The sequence below is a fragment of the Nyctereutes procyonoides genome, unplaced genomic scaffold (genome assembly GCF_905146905.1).
Source record: "Nyctereutes procyonoides isolate TBG_1078 unplaced genomic scaffold, NYPRO_anot_genome, whole genome shotgun sequence".
Taxonomy (NCBI): domain Eukaryota; kingdom Metazoa; phylum Chordata; class Mammalia; order Carnivora; family Canidae; genus Nyctereutes; species Nyctereutes procyonoides.
In genome coordinates, this window is record NW_026575051.1 from 3,475,024 (window position 1) to 3,492,035 (window position 17,012).

The window sequence follows — 17,012 nt, forward strand, 5'->3', positions numbered from 1 at the left end:
GACGGGGGTGGGGGGGGTTGGGGGGTTGTGAAGGGACAAGCCCTTTCTCCCAAGGGGTGCAGTCATGGCATGCCAAGACTGCCATGTCCCAGAAGACATGACTCTGTCCTGGGGCAGGCGATCTTTCTTCAGGGGTGCTGCTGGGAGTCTCCGCATTTCCTGGTGCCCTGGTGCCCGACACAGGCTGGCCTCTTCCAGTCCCAGGCCCCCATGCTGCCAGACTCCCCTTGCCCGTAGAGGCTTCTGTGAGACTCCTGAGTCCACTCATGGCAAACACACATCTTTGTCAAACGGTGGAGGACAGGCTGCCCCTTCTCTCTGCCTCTCCAACTCTTATCTCCTCCTGCTCAGAGGGAGGATGGTTCAGGAAAGCCAGCACCCAAATTGCAGGAAGTGTGGAGCAGAGAGCAGACAAAACAAAAAGCAGAAGGATGGAAATTGTTCAATCATAATAGCAAAAATGTGGAAACAACTCAAATGTCCATCAGCTGATGAATGAGTAAATAAAACATGGTTTATCCTTTTTTTTAAAGATTTTATTTATTAATTTGAGATAAAGAGACATCGAGAGAGAGAACCTGACCAAAGAGAGGGGCAGACGGAGAGGGAGAAGCAGACTTCCCACTGAGCAGGAAGCTCCATGTTGGGCTGGATCCCAGGACCCCGGGATCATGACCTGAGCCAAAGGCAGACGCTCAACCATCTGAGCCACCCAGGTGCCCCAAACATCGTCTATCCTTATAATGGAATATAATTCAGCCATCAAAAGAAATTAATACCAGCATGCCACCTTGAATCCATGCCCAGCGAAAGAAGCCAGACACAAACACTCTATAGTGTATGGTCCCGTTTATGTGAAATGTCCAGGAGAAGCAAATCTATAGAAACAGAAAGTAGACGAGTGGCTGCCGAGGGTGGAGGGGTGAAGTGGCAGCTAAAGAAGGGGTGCAGTGTATGCATCTGTTTTGGACTAATGAATATGTTCTAAAATGTGCTGGTCGGGGCAGCCCGGGTGGCTCAGCGGTTTAGCGCCGCCTGCAGCCTGGGGTGTGATCCTGGAGACTGGGGATCAAGTCCCACATCAGGCTCCCTGCAGGGAGCCTGCTTCTCCCTCTGCCTGTGTCTCTGCCTCTCTGTTTCTCATGAGTAAATAAATAAAATCTTAAAATAAAATAAAATAAAATAAAATAAAATAAAATAAAATAAAATAAAATGTGGTGGTCAGTACACAATTCTGACTATACTAAAAGCCATTGAATTGTATACTTTTTTTTGCATCCTTTTTTAAAAATATTTTATTTATTTATTTATGAGAGACACAGAGAGAGAGAGAGGCAGAGACACAGACAGAGGGAGAAGCAAGCTCCCTGCGGGGAGCCCGATGTGGGACTCGATCCCGGGACCAGGATCACAACCTGAGCCAAAGGCAGACGCTCAACCACTGAGCCACCCAGGCATCCCAAATTGTATACTTTAAATAGGTGAACTGTATGGGATGTGAGTTATATTTCAATAAGCTGTTTGTAGGGCGCCTGTGGGGCTCAGTCAGTTAAGCATCTGCTTTCAGCTCAGGTCATGATCCCAGGGTCCTGGGATAGAGTCCCGCATTGGGCTCCTTGCTCAGTGGGGAGCCTGCTTCTCTCTCTGCCTCTGCCTCTCACCCTGCTTGTGCTCTCTCTCTGTCAAATAAATAAATAAAATATTAAAAGGAAAAAAAGTTGTTTGTAAAATTTTTGTAAATTTTTTCTTTTAAAAAGACAAGCACTCAAGAGCATTTTTCCAGGGGTGCCTGGCTAGCCCAGTCCGTGGAGCATGTGACTCTTGGTCTCAGGATCGTGAGTTCAAGCCCCATATTGGGTGTAAGGATTGCTTAAAAATAAAATCTTTGTGGGGGGGGGGCGGAGAGAACATTTCTCTGAAGTGAAGGATATGAGTTTCCAAACTAAAATGGCCTGTCAGGTGTCAATACAATGGACAAAAATAGACCCTCACCAGAGCCCATGATCGTGAAATTTCAGACAGGGATATTCTACAAGCTTTCGAAGAGGAAAAATAGGTCACTTTCCTAAAAAAGGTCAGGACTGAGAACGGCTCCCAACTGCTCAACCTTCGAAACAAGATGCCAGGGGAGCCTGGGTGGCTTAGATAGTTAAGTGTCTGCCTTCAGGTCAGGTCGTGATCTCAGGGTCCTGGGATCGAGCCCCATGATCTCAGGGTCCTGGGATCAAGCCCCACATTGGGCTCCCTGCTCAGGGGGGTGTCTGCTTCTCCCTCTCCCTCTGTGATCTCTCTCGCTTTCACACACTCTCTCAAATAAATAATTTTTTTTTTTAAAAAGAGTGCCTCCAGCTCCAGAACATTTAGAAAAAAAGAAACAAGAAACCAATGGATCAGCCCTTCAACATCCTGAAGAAAAGTGATTTCCCACCCAGACACCTAAGCCAGGCAGAGAGTAGCAATCAAATGTGAGGACAAACCAAGGACATTCAGGGACCTGCCATGTCTTGAAAGGGTTCTCTCCCACAAGCCCTTCTCAGAAAGTTAGAGGATGTGTTCCATCAATAGGAAGGGGTACACCATGGGTTACAGGGGAGGGGCATCAACCACAGCAGAGGGGAACACCAGGAAGGGATAGAAAAGGGAGAGCCTAGGGTCCCTGCCAAGAATCAGGCAGAGGGGGCAGCCAGACCATGCTGTCTTTTAAAATAGATTTTATTTACTTATTCATGAGAGACACAGAGAGAGAGAGAGGCAGAGACACAGGCAGAGGGAGAAGCAGAGTGCATTCAGGGAGCCTGATGTAGGACTCGATCCCGGGTCCCCAGGATCACGCCCTGGGCTGAAGGCAGCACTAAACCACTGAGCCACCTGGGCTGCCCTGTCTGTTAAAATAAATAAAATATAGTCTATACTCCCCTAGATAAAATAATGAGGGCTGATTATAAAAAATGGGATGTACGGGGGCACATGTGTGGCTTAGTCAGTTGGGCATCTGCCTTCGGCTCAGGTCATGATCCCAGGGTCCTGGGATCCAGCCCCACATCAGGCTCCCTGCTCAGTGGGGAGCCTACTTCTCTCTCTCCCTCTGCCTGCTGCTCTCCGTGCTTGTGCTCTGTCAAGTGAGTAAGGAAAGAAAGAAAAGAAAGAAAGAAAGAAAGAAAGAAAGAAAGAAAGAAAGAAAGAAAGAGAAAGAGAAAGATGTTGTACGGGAAAGGGCAGCCTGGCCAAGCTCCTATCCGCTCTCGATCATTTGTTGATGAGGTTCCTCTTGCGCCCCCCAGGTCCGGCCACCTCTGTCTGCTGGGGACCCTCATGCTTTGACAGCTGATAACTGAGAAGCAGAAATTCTGAGGAACCTGCTCCCCCCTGTAAAGTCCTGCTGGACCCCCAGGCACAGGCCTCGCCATAGAGCTGCAGGGAGCACCAAGTTTTCAGGACTTACTCATAACTTTACAGACTTCTCCAGAGGGGGCTCCAGTCAGTCCCCTCTCTGGAAAGCTGAAGGCAGCCTGGGACCAGAGGCTCTGTTCAGATGACCCCTGGCAGCCTTCACCCAACAGCAAAAGACAGCCCTTCTGCGGCTTCCACCCAGTGTGTTCATTGACTACCCTTTTTTTTTTTATATATTTTTTTTTTTATTTATTTACAATAGTCATACAGAGAGAGAGAGAGAGGCAGAGACACAGGCAGAGGGAGAAGCAGGCTCCATGCACCGGGAGCCCGACGTGGGATTCGATCCCGGGTCTCCAGGATCGCGCCCTGGGCCAAAGGCAGGCGCCAAACCACTGCGCCACCCAGGGATCCCTTGACTACCCTTTTCATTCATTTATACGCAAGTCCTGCCTTATAAAATTTCCTAAGATTTTCTTTTGATTGAGGAAGAAAATAGAGTGGAGAGAAGAGTGTGCCCAGAAGTCATGAAGTCAGAGAAGCAAAGGAATACAAGTGAGTGCACCTAAACTGCAACGTTTGAGGCCGGAGGTTGCAAGGAGCCGAGCCAGCCGGCTGAGCTAGCCCACTGAGCCCCGGACCCCGGGGGGCCATTAGGGCAGGCCTGCAGGGGGACAAGTGCTCCCGAGGGTCATCCCTGGACTGCCCTGGCCACTGCCGGTGAGAGTCCTGCGGGGCCCAGGGTCCGGCACCGCTGCCCTTGCTGCCCTCGACTGCCCGGCCGAGCTGCCCTGAAGCTGGAAGCCCCCAGGTGAGCAGGGCTGGCCCCGGCGGCTGGGCTCCATTTCCGGGCCACACCGGGAGCCGTCCTGGGCTGTGACCCCAGCTCTCCACATCTCCCCTCGGTCATTATTTATTTATTTTAAAGATGTTATTCATCTATTCTTGATGACACAGAGAGAGACGCAGGCGGAGGGAGAAGCAGGCTCCATGCAGGGAGCCCGACGTGGGGCTCGGTCCCGGGTCCCCAGGATCAGGCCCGGGGGGAAGGCCGCTGAGCCACCCGGGCTGCCCTAAATTTAGTTACTTATTCATGAGAGACACAGACTATGAGAGAGAGGCAGAGACCCAGGCAGAGGGAGAAGCAGGCTCCTCGCAGGGAGCCCGATGCGGGGGGGGGGGGGCTCAGGACTGGATCCCCGAGCCGGGATCAGGACCCGAGCCGCAGGCAGGAGCCCATGAGCTACCCGGGCGTCCCGGGATTCGATTTATGATCAAGAGAGCCATGATGTGGGTACTGGGGTGTTTTTCTCCTCCTGGGGCTGGACCGCCACAGGTCTCGGGGGCCCTCGGAGCCTCGCTTTTACCTCGAAGGACAGGAAGAGAGGCGGGGGCGGCGGGGGTCGTCGCAAGGTCACCGCCCTAGAGCTCACCTCCGCCCAACCCAAGCCGAGCGCCCCGCGCCCGCAGCCCGAGAGCAGGCGCGGCAACGCCGAGTACGGCCACGAGGTGGCGCCAGGAAACCGCGGGAGGCGCCCAAACCCAGCATCCAGGCTCCTCGCTCCTCCTCTCTCCCGCGGGCCCGGCCCCTCCGCCCGCCGCCCGCCCCCGGGCCCTAGTTCACCGAGCAGCCCGGCGGGCTGGGGAGGGGAAGGGGGAAGCCGAGCGGCCGCCGGGACGTCGTCGTGCAAGGAGCTTAGGGACCGCTTCGGTCCAGGGCCACCTGGAGGCTGGACTGCACCAGCGACACCCTGGAGGTGCCGCGTCAGGTGTGCAGCCCACCTTCCCTGCGGGAGCCCTTGCGGGAGCCTTGCTCCTCCTGCATCGTAAAGGGAGAGCACGGGAGTAGGAGACCTTGTGGCTGGGCACCGCCTGCGCCCAGCTCTGCTGCGCCTGGCTCTGGCCAGCCTAGTGTTTCCAGGCTCTGCCGCGCTGCTGCTAGCGCTGACCCTGCCCCCCCACCCTAGGAGACCATCCGCTTCCCAGGCTGCACAGCTCTGGCTGGCGGAGCTCACATCTGCACCTGCCACCTCGCCGGGCAAGGGTGCTGACCACTGTGCTGGGTCAGTCATCCCATGCACACAGCGCATGTCAGACCCCGAAGCCCAGGCTCCTACAGCCTGAGGAAGCTGGGTCCCAAGGCCAGGCTCCCACCCCCACCCAGTCTCTTTCATGGAGGCCCACAGGCCCTGTAGGGAACGTAATCACAAGGCCTGGAAAGAACCCGGGCTTTGGAGCCCATGCAGACCTGGAATAAAGCTCCCTCTGCATTTACTGGCTGTGTGATCTTGGGCAAGTCATCTAACCTCTCTGGGTCTCACTGTCCTCATCTGTAAAATGAGAGGGCTCATACCCACCTTGGGAGGTTGTAACTTTTAGAAACCATACCCATGAATATTAAAAAGTTAAAAATTAATTAATTATTTTTTTAAAAGAAACCATATCCATGAAAGAATATTCCTGGTGTAGGGCAAGTGTTCAGCAAAGTCAGCTTATGGGAGGGCACCTGGCTGGCTCAGCAGGAGGAGCGTGTGACTTTTTATTTCGGAGCTGTGAGTTTGAGCTCCACGTTGGCTGTGGAGATTACTTAAATAAATGAATAAATAAATAAACAAACTCTGCTTATTGGATATTCATGGACTCCTATTTTATGCCAGGCCCTCTGCTGGGGTTCAAGGGAATCCAGAGTTAAATGAGATGTGACTGCAACCCTCCAGGAATGACCCTCTGGGCAAAATAAAACTCAGGCTTCAAAATTCAGGCAGCATTTTCCCGATGCTGAATGTGGTGGCATTCAAACATTTGTAACCCTTCAGCCTCTAAACATGAGGGGCGCCTGGGTGGCTCAGCAGTTGAGTGTCTGTCTTCGGCTCAGGGTGTGTTCCTGGAGTCCTGGGATCGAGTCCCACATCGGGCTCCCCTCAGGGAGCCTGCTTCTCTCTGTGTGTCTCTCATGAATAAATAAATAAAATATTTTTTAAAAAATAAAATAATAGATAAAAAAAACAAGACACCGAAAAGAGTGGAGCTACCCTTTTTGACTCTATACTCGGCACCAGGTTCTTCACCTACATTCGTTCCCCAGATGCTTAGTGAAGCCCTAGTGGGTGCCAAGTACTGTGCAGGGGCATGGGGCACAGCCATGAGCAGGAAAGTGTCCGCACGGAGGCAGAGCTGATAAGCTAGGGGGGACCCGGTGACAAAGGAGTCAAGACAAGGATGCACTTGTAATTGAGGTAAGTGCCTACAAGGGAAATGGAAGATCAGTACTGCCGAGGGCACCCCGAGGGTGGGGGGTGGGGGCGTCTGCCCAGATGCAGGCAACAAGAGGGGGTGTCATCAGGAACAAATTTTAAAACAATAAGAACCCACTAAAAGTTGGTCTGCTGCTTATTAACACCACATACCAGCAACTCTAAACAGCATCCTCCCTCCCAAAAAATTATTCTGTTGGTTTAAGACCTCAACAATTGTTTCCGTTCCTGTTAATTTTTAGTAATATACGTGTAAATTTCAAATTAGTACATTTGTATTGCTTATCCTTTAAAAACCATTGTATTCTGCTTAGAAGTTAATTGTGAAAATTCCCAGTCATTGAGCCACTCCCACCAGCTATCCGTGGTCATGTGGATGCAGAATTGTTCACGCTCACTTCAGAGGAATGTTGTGTCTTGAATCTGAATCCCTGTTGTACTGTCCTTCATTTAAACAGGCAATTTGAAATAAACATTGGGAGCATACCTCTGCGTGACCATTTGGAGTTCTTATTTGTTTAAAAATTACCAACTGGGAAGATACCTGAAAGCTGCTAGAATCGACTCTGAGGAACTACATGTGGATAGAAGCGTAATTTCTGGAATTTATGGTGAAATGGATTTTTACATAAGTCTCTACCAAACTTATCCTTATGTTTAAGGTTTTTCCTAATTATTTTTCTATTTTTAAAAATATTTTATTTATTTATTCATGAGAGACACAGAGAGAGGCAGAGACACAGGTAGAGGGAGAAGCAGGCTCCCCCGGAGGAGCCTGATGTGAGCCTTGATCCCCAGATCCCAAAGGCAGGCGCTCAACCGCTGAGCCACCCAGGCGCCCCTCATGCATGCATTCTAGTCATCAGGAAAGAGGAAGGGGCAAAGGAAACCCACCTACTCCCCCACACACAGAAGAACCCAACACCTGCCTGCATCCAGTCAGTTAGGATTTAACCATTTGGCCCAACCTAGCTACAAGGGAGGCTGGGGAAATGGAGTCTTTATTTAAATGGCCTTGTGCCCTGCCACTAACAGGGGGTGCTCTTTCTAAAGAAGGAAAGAATGGATGATGGGGGAAGGGCACATGTCTGCCGCGCCATCAAGAGAAGCTTGGTCTTTTTCCTAAAAGCAATAGTGAGCTATTGAACGTTTTTTGGTTTTGTTCGTTTTTTTTTTTTTTTTTAAGATTTTATTTATTTGTTCATGAGAGACACAGAGAGGCAGAAACATAGGCAGAGGGAGAAGCAGGCTCCATGCAGGGAGCCCGATGATGTGGGGCTTGATCCCAAACCCCAGGATCACAACCTGAGCCAAAGGCAGACACTCAACCACTGTGCCACCCAGGTGACCTGAATTCAGTGTTTACAGGAGGAAGAGAAGGCCTTCCCTGCCATGGCCTTCCCTGACCTATATTGATGCAGAGGCAGGAAAATGATGAGAAGACAGCAGGTCAGGGGTCAGCAGACCCGCCTCGACACCTCTCTTCCTAGAACTCAATTCTTCATCTGTAAAATGGGGTCAAGGCACCAACCCTACTGTATAGCTGCTCTGGTTGCCTCTCCAACACCATTCCTCCTGATTCCCTAACAGAACCACAGTTTTATTAGAGAGACCATGGCAGAGACTGCCGATGGCCCCAATATCCATTCTCTGTTCTTCCATAGAAATGGAAATTTCGGGGATTCCTGGGTGGTGCAGCAGTTTGGCGCCTGTCTTTGGCCCAGGGCGCGATCCTGGAGACCCGGGATCGAATCCCACGTCGGGCTCCCGGTGCATGGAGCCTGCTTCTCCCTCTGCCTGTGTCTCTGCCTCTCTCTCTCTCTCTCTCTCTCTCTCTGTGACTATCATAAATAAATAAAAATTAAAAAAAAAAAAGAAATGGAAATTTCGGATGGCTAAAGACTACATTTCCTAGCCTCCTTTGCAGTAAGGGGTGGTCATGTGACTACAGTGAGTTGTGTTACAGGAGGGGAACCCTGAGTTTAGGGAACCTGAATCTTTTAAAACAGAATCTTAACGAATTTGCCCTTTGACCTGGAGGAAAACACTATCTTCTAAGGCTGTTTGCTTTATGAACTTCTTTGAGAGATGTGCAGAAACTTGAGGGACCTACCGAGAAATAATGATTTCCCAGCATTGCAGTAATACTGGATTTTGAGGGCAGCCCAGGTGGCTCAGCAGTTTAGCTTTGCCTTCAGCCCAGAGCCTGATCCTGGAGGCCCAGGATGGAGTCCCACATCAGGCTCCCTGCATGGAGCCTGCTTCTCCCTGGGCCTGTGTCTCTGCCTCTGTGTGTGTGTGTGTGTGTGTGTGTGTGTGTCTCATGAATAAATAAATAAAATCTTAAAAAAAAAATACTGGGTTTTGAATGAGCAGTAGTGTAATTACGGCCCTGAGATATGAAGATGAATTGTCAGCAGCTTCCAGGAGGGCTCTCTTCTTTCACGGTATGTTGTTGACGTCTGGACATGACACTTGACATCAGGCAGCCCTCTTATGACCATAAAAAACACGGCTGACTCCCTGGCAATGGCAGAGTTGAAGGTTGAGAATAGCCTCAGTAGTGGCCGAGGCTGGAGAGTCACTCAACCAGCACCGGAGCCACTCACCTCTCGCCATCTTGTTACAAGGAAGCAGAAATGTCCTCATTGTTGAAGCCATCTCAGTCAGGAGTCAGCTGGAGGCATCCTGAATCCTGCTCCTGGGCAGCGTGCCTCCCTCCTAGAAGTGTCGGGAGGCCGCCCAGTACAAAAGCCAAGGTGGGAAGTACTTCTCCATGAGGGACAGTGCTCCACTTACCAGAGGGATGAGGTGAGACAGCTCAGTGAGGGGTTTTCCTCCTCCCAAACTGGAGATTAAATAGTCCCTGGCCTACCAGCAGAAAACCAAACCAACTGGCTTGTTGGGGCCCCTTCCAGCTCTGGGGTCTAGGGTTGTTTGGTGCCACCTCACTCCACCCCGGCACACTGCTCCTACGTCCCCTGAAGCTCCAGGGAGGGACGCCCGCACTTGCACTTCCACCGGGGTAGTACCTGTGGGAGTGGGAAGGAGCAGGAGGCCATTTCCCCTCCAGGTCCCAAGGGGAGCTTCTTCTGCCTCACGGTGGTCACCACCAGAAGCCCCAGTGGGGCCCTGCTGCCCAACAGTGGGGACAGGGCAGTTCAGAGGGGAGTTCAGACCGCCATGGGGCTACTGGGGGTCGGTGGAGGGGACCCCAAGGAGGAGCGTAGCTGGGTGACACACTCGGCAATTTCAGTGTGGCTTGGGGCTGTGGGTGACAGACGGTTTGTCAGATGGGTTCGCCGGGACTAATGGGCTGCTCTGTTACCACCCACGGAACATGCTGGGTGCAGATCTGAACATTTCAAAGGGAGCTTTCTGGGGACACAGGCTTTTAAGCCAAACATGAATCTAGCTGGGGGAGTGGGGTGGGGTTTCAAGCACCTTGAGCAAACTGGTGGGGCACGCTTGGGGGGAAAGCAGGGATTTTATCACTCCTCACATCCTCAAGCGACCCTCCTCCCCATTAAGCTCAAAAGCAATTATTGAGCACCTGAAGTGTGCAGATAAAAGACACAGGACTACTCACTGCTGGCTTGACATCTGGAGGCGGCAGGGGATTATCATTTACCTCTCAGATCAGGCTGGCTTCCTCCAGGCAGCTGCTCCAGAGCCACATCCCACCACCACCCCCAACCCCGCTGCTTGCCATCTCAGCGGGGGTTACCTTCCTGCTATCCCAGGAGGCCCTCCAACTCAGCAGTTAGCCACCACCTTCCCCCAAACCTGTTTCAGTGTGGATCTTCCCACTCACCCCCCTAGGCCAAGCCTAGCACGATGCCAGGCCCCAGGAGCAGGCGGGGGGTGGGGGGGGGCATGCTCGAGAGGCCCGGAGGAAGGCAGCCCCCTCTGGGAGAGCCCACCAGATTAGGTTCCAGGAAGAGAGAATGGAGGCGAGGGGGGCGGGCATGGGGCGGACCTGTGGGGGGGGGGGTGCGGGAAGAGGGGGGCTGGCCCCTGAGCAAGGCCCGTAAGACTCAGGGGCAAGGTTACATGGAAGAAGCTTTGGATGTCCTTGGCGCTACAGCTGGGGGAAGCCCCTGGAGAGCTGGAGCCGGGAAATTAACCTCATACAGGCACGTCTAGAGATATTGTGGGTTCGGTTCCAGACCACTGCAGTAAAGCAAGTCAAGTGAATCTTTTGGTTTCCTGGTGATATAAAAGTTATGTTTACACTATACTGAGGTCTATTAAGTGTTCAGTAGCATTTCATCTGAGACAACAATGTACATATGATAATTTAAAAAAAACTTTATCGCAGTTAATTTAAAAAAAATTTATAATAATTTAAAAAAACTTTATCGCCAGGCTGGTTCAGTCAGTACAGCATGTGATTCTTGATCTCGAGGTCATGAGTTCAAACCTCACACTGGGTGTAGAGATTACTTTAAAAACAAAATACTGTATTGCTAAAATATGCTAACCATCATCTGAGCTTTCAGTGAAAGTGAGTTGAAATCACTGATCACAGATATAATAATGAATAACAAATATAATCCTAATTTAAAAGTTTGAAAAAAAAAAGAAAGTTTGAAATATTATGAGAATTACCAAAATGTGACACAGAAACACCAAGAGACGGATGCCTGGGTGGCTCAGTGGTTGAGGCCTTCAGCTCAGGTCGTGATCCCAGGGTCCTGAGATCGAGCCCCACATCGGGCTCCCCACAGGGAGCCTGCTTCTCCCTCTGCCTGTGTCTCTGCCTCTCTCTGTGTCTCTCATGAATAAATAAAATCTTTAAAAAAAGAAAGAAAGAAAGAAGGAAAGAAAGAAAGAAAGAAAGAAAGAAAGAAAGAAAGAAAGACAGACCAAGTGAGCAAATGTTGGAAAAATTATCCCAACAGACTTCCTTAATGTAGGGTTGCTGCAACAAGGCTTTACTTTGTACAAAATGCAATGTCTTTGAAGTGCAGTAAAGCAAAGCACAATAAAACAAGGTATGCCTATAAAGCTTTATTTGGGCAATTGTGATGTGCAAGGCATCAGCTTAGATGTTCTACATATATTTCCTTTATTTTCTTTTTAAGTAATCTCTATGCCCAACGTGGGGCTCCAACTCATGACCCCTAGATTAAGAGTTAGACACTCCAACTGAGCCACGTATTTCCTCTTTAAATCCTCAGGCTGTGGGCACCCCCGGTGGCGCAGCGGTTTAGCGCCACCTGCAGCCAGGGGTGTGATCCTGGAGACCCAGGATGGAGTCCCACGTCGGGCTCCCTGCGTGGAGCCTGCTTCTCCCTCTGCCTGTGTCTCTGCCTCTCTCTCTCTCTCTCTCTCTCTCTCTCTGCATCTCTATGAATAAATAAATAAAATCTTAAAAAAATAAATAAATCCTCATGCCGGGACGCCTGGGTGGGTGGCTCAGCGGTTGAGTGGCTGCCTTTGGCTCAGGTCCTGATCCCAGGGTCCTTGGATCGAGTCCCACATCAGGCTTCCTGCGAGGAGCCTGCTTCTCCTTCTGCCTGTGTCTTTACTGTCTCTGTGTGTCTCTCAGGAATAAATAAATAAAATTAAAATTCATAAAAATAAATAAATAAATCCTCATGCCAACCCTATAAGATGGATGTGAGCATCCCATTTGGCTGAGAGACAGAAGCACCACAACCACCAAGTGGCAAAGCTGGGACTTGAATCTCAGACTCTCTGACCCCATCCCCAGCAGGAGCTAACGTTTGGGCCACATGCCTTACAGACAACATTCCCCGTAACTAGCCACCCTTGCTGGAATATGTCACAGGCCACTACTATGCTACACTGTCTCTCCCCTCCACTCCTGGAAGAGGCATCAGTCTTTACTGACATAAACCCTTCAACACAGGGCACACCCTCCGCATAGGGCAGCAGCCATGTGAATGAATCATCCTGGAAAGAGCTCCTCCAGCCTCCATCAAACCTTCAGATGACTGCAGTCCTGGCCAACGTCATAACTACAATCTCATCGCAGACCCCAGCTAGCATTACTCAGATAAGCCACTTCCAGACTCCTGACTCCCACTCACTATGCACACTCCAGTTGGGGTAACTAATGCACACTCCAGTTGGGGTCCCGCCCCTCCTGGCTGTGGGACCATGGGCAACTTTACCTCTCTGGGCATATGGTTTCTCCAGCTCAGACCTTTCTGCTAAACTCAATGCAATCAGCAACCACCATTAAGGTCCTTCAGGTGTGGGCACGTAGCATATCTCAAATACCTCTCTCTTTTTTTAAAGATTTTATTTATTATTCATGAGAGACACACAGAGAGAGGCAGAGACACAGGCAGAGAGAGAAGCAGGCTCCATGCAGGGAGCCCGATGCGGGACTTGATCCCAGGGCTCTAGGACCACACCCTGGGCCAAAGGTGGCGCTAAATCGCTGAGCCATCCAGGCTGCCCCTTTCAAATATCTCTTAATCCACTTTCCACCATGGCTCAGGCCCTCACTGACTCTCCCTTCAATTATTGAAACAGTCTCTTCACTGATTCTCCTGTCTTGTATAAGGCTGCAAATAACAAAATCCCAAAATACTGTATAAAGAACTTATAAAACTCAATACCCCAAAAATGAAAAATCCAAGTAAAAAATGGGCAGAAGACAGGCATTTTCCTAAGAAGACATACAGATGGCCAGCAGACATGAAAAGATGTTCATCACTTACCATCAGGGAAATACAAATCAAAACTACAATGAGCTATCACCTCACACCTGTCAGAATGGCTAAACTCAACAACACAGGAAACAACAGGTATTGGTGAGGATATGGAAAAAGGAGAACCCTCTTACACTGTAGATGGGAATGCAAACTGGCACAGCACTGTGGAAAACAGTGTGGAGGCTCCTCAAAAAGTTAAAAATAGGACTACCTTGTGATCCAACAATCACACCACTAGATATTTACCCAAAGAATGCAAAACACAAATTCAAAGAAATACATAAACTTCTATATTTATAGCAGCATTATCTACAATAGCCAACTTAATGAAACAGCTCAAGTTTCCATTGATTGATGAATGGATAAAGATGTGACATATATACAATGGAATATTACTCAGCCATAAAAAAGAATGAAATCTTGTCATTGGCAACAGCATAGATGGAGCTAGAGAGTATAATATCTAGTATAATAGCTAGAGAGCTAAGTGAGATAAGTCAGAGAAAGACAAATACCTCATGATTTCATGTGTGGAATGTAAGAAATAAAATGAGAAAGAAGAAAAATAGAGGACAAATTAAGAAACAAACTCTAAACTACAGAGAAACTGATGGTTACTAGAGGGAAGGTGGTGAAATAGGTGGATGAAATATGTGAAGAGCATTAAGGAGGACACTTGTGATGAGCATCAGGTGTTGTATGGAAGTGTTGAATCATTATTTATGTACCTGAAACTAGTATTACACTGTATTTTCACTGAATTTTTAATTTTTTAAAAATCTCGAAACACCAGGGATCCCTGGGTGGTGCAGCAGTTTGGCGCCTGCCTTTGGCCCAGGGCGCGATCCTGGAGACCCGGGATCGAATCCCACGTCAGGCTCCCGGTGCATGGAGCCTGCTTCTCCCTCTGCCTATGTCTCTGCCTCTCTCTCTCTCTCTCTCTGTGTGACTATCATAAAAAATAAAAAAATAAAAAATAAATAAAAAATTCAGATTATTTTTTTCTTTTTTTTTTCAGATTATTTAAAAAAAAAAAATCTCAAAACACCAGCAGATTACAACTAAACAAAACTGTATTTCCCTTTCACAGTCAAGAAGTCCAAAGGCAGATAGTCCAGAGTTAGCATGGCATACCATGGAGCCAAGAACTCAGGTTCTTTCTTTTTTTTTAAGATTTCATCTATTTAGGGATCCCTGGGTGGCGCAGCGGTTTGGCGCCTGCCTTTGGCCCAGGGCGCGATCCTGGAGACCCGGGATCGAGTCCCATATCGGGCTCCCGGTGCATGGAGCCTGCTTCTCCCTCTGCCTGTGTCTCTGCCTCTCTCTCTCTCTGTATGACTATCGTAAATAAATTTAAAAAAAAAGATGTCATCGATTTATTCATAAGAGACACACAGAGAGGCAGAGACATAGGCAGAGGGAGAAGGAGGCTCCATGCAGGGAGCCCGATGTGGGACTCCATCCTGGGACTCCAGGATCACGCCCTGAGCCAAAGGCAGACACTCAACTGCTATGCCACCCAGGCGTCCCAAACCCAGGATGCCTTCTATCTGATGATCAGCAGCACATGGATTTCATTCCCAAAGTTTCCTCACAGTCTAAAATAGCTGCTAGTGCTCCAGCCATCATGTCCACATTCTAGACATTAGAAAGGTGGAACTGGAAAAACAAATCCCTTCCCTTTAAAAACATTTTTATTTTCCACTGACCATATCTATCAAGGGAGGAAAGGAAACAGTCTATTTTGAGGTTCATCATGTGCTCAGCTAAAAATACAGAAATTTTGTACTTAGGAAGAAGGTGAGAGCAGGCATATAGGACAACCAGCAGTCTTTGCAGCACCCTCCACTGCCGCTGCCCCGTAAAGGGTTTTATTATTACTTCTGGGTTTTGTCCTTCATTATAAAAATAATATAGTATAGAAAGCTGAGGCCCGGAGACGGGTCAAGAGAGTTGGTGGCTGTGCCAGAAGCAGACTCCTGAACTGTGGTCCCTCTCCACTCTGTCCTCAGTTTTCTCAGCAGGTATTATTTTATAATTGGGGCAGTGAAACACATAAACATACAACAAAAGAGCATTCTAGTTTTGACCTAAGTTACAAAGGAAATTGAAAGAAAATATTTATAGTTATATCTTTAAAAATAACAAAGAATCCTGGCCCCATGTTTGAAGGAGGCAAACTTCCTGGCTGAGTTCTTGGAATCAGGAAAAATGATCACACCTCCTTTGTACCTCAGGCTCTGTGCCTCAAACCTATAGAATAGAGCCTGTTTTTTTTTTTCCTTATAAATATAAAACTATTATTGCTAGAGGATAGACATGGGAAACAAAAATGGAATAGATTTGAACTGCCTTTTTTTTTTTTAGATTTTATTTATTTGTTCAGGAGAGACACAGAGAAAGTGGCAGGGAAATAGAGGGAGAAGCAGGCTCCCTGCAGGGAGCCCAACGTGGGACTCGACTGGAACCCCAGACCTGGGATCACACCCTGAGCCAAAGGCAGATGCTCAACCACTCAGCCACCCAGGCAACCTAAGCTGCTTCTTTTTTAAAAGGTGACATAATCTGAAAGAAATGAACATGAATTTAAGAGTTATCCTTTAAGGTATACACAGAATGTTAATAGTGTTGGGACTGAGTATGAGAGACTTTCTATGTGGGGTTACCTATCTCTATACCATTTGAACCTTGCAAGAAGCATAGATTGTACATAAAAATGGGGGAGGGGGCATTTGAAATCAAATATAGCCAATACCCTCTCTAAATAAAATAACAGGTGCTCATTATAGAAAATACAGAAATATATAAAACGAAAATTTTTAAATCAACTATTTTTTATTTTATTTTTTAAATATTTTATTTATTTATTCATGAGAGACAGAGGAAGAGGCAGAGACATAGGCAGAGGGAGAAGGAGGCTCCTCATAGGGAGCCCAATGTGGAACTCGATCCCTGAACCCCAGGATCATGCCCTGAGCCAAAGATGGATACTCAACCACTGAGCCACCCAGATGTCCCTAAAACGACAGTTTTAATGACCTCCAATTTTATCCCTTCAGAGAGAGCCCCACTGTTAATATGTTGATATGATGCCTTCAATCCCCTAACTTAGGATCATTCTGGATATGGTCCTTTCCAAGATTTATTATGAGAATTTTCAAGCAGATAGTAAAGCTAAAAGAATTGTTCAGTGACCACTCATACCCACCCCATAGATCCTCCCACTAACATTGTACTCCAGTTGCTTTATTGCATAGTTACCCAACTGGTCACAGATAGCTTTTTATTTTTTTTATTATTTTTTTAAAAAGATTTATTAATTTATTCATGAAAGACACAGATTGAGAGAGAGAGGCAGAGACACAGGCAGAGGGAGAAGCAGGCTCCATACAGGGAGCCCAATGTGGGACCTGATTCCAGATCCTGGGATCACAGCCAGAGCTAAGGCAGGTGCCCAACTGCTGAGCCACACAGGCACCCCCACAGATAGCTTTTTAAACCATCATACACTCATAGTAACCTCTTTTGGTTTAGTGGTGTGCAGTTCTATGAATGTTATATGTATAGGCATGTGTAACCACCACAATCAGTATTCAAAACAGTTCCATCATCTCCAAGTAATTCCCTCTTAAAAAAAAATTAAGAGAGGGAGAGAGAGAAAAAAAGAAAAAGAGGG

At 48.4% G+C, this 17,012-nt stretch overlaps 1 protein-coding gene across 2 annotated transcripts in view; it reads right to left on the minus strand.

Annotated features, from left to right (window-relative positions):
* Positions 1-17,012, minus strand: part of GRM4 (glutamate metabotropic receptor 4) — a 171,905-nt gene that overhangs the window by 146,647 nt on the left and 8,246 nt on the right. The window lies entirely within an intron of this gene.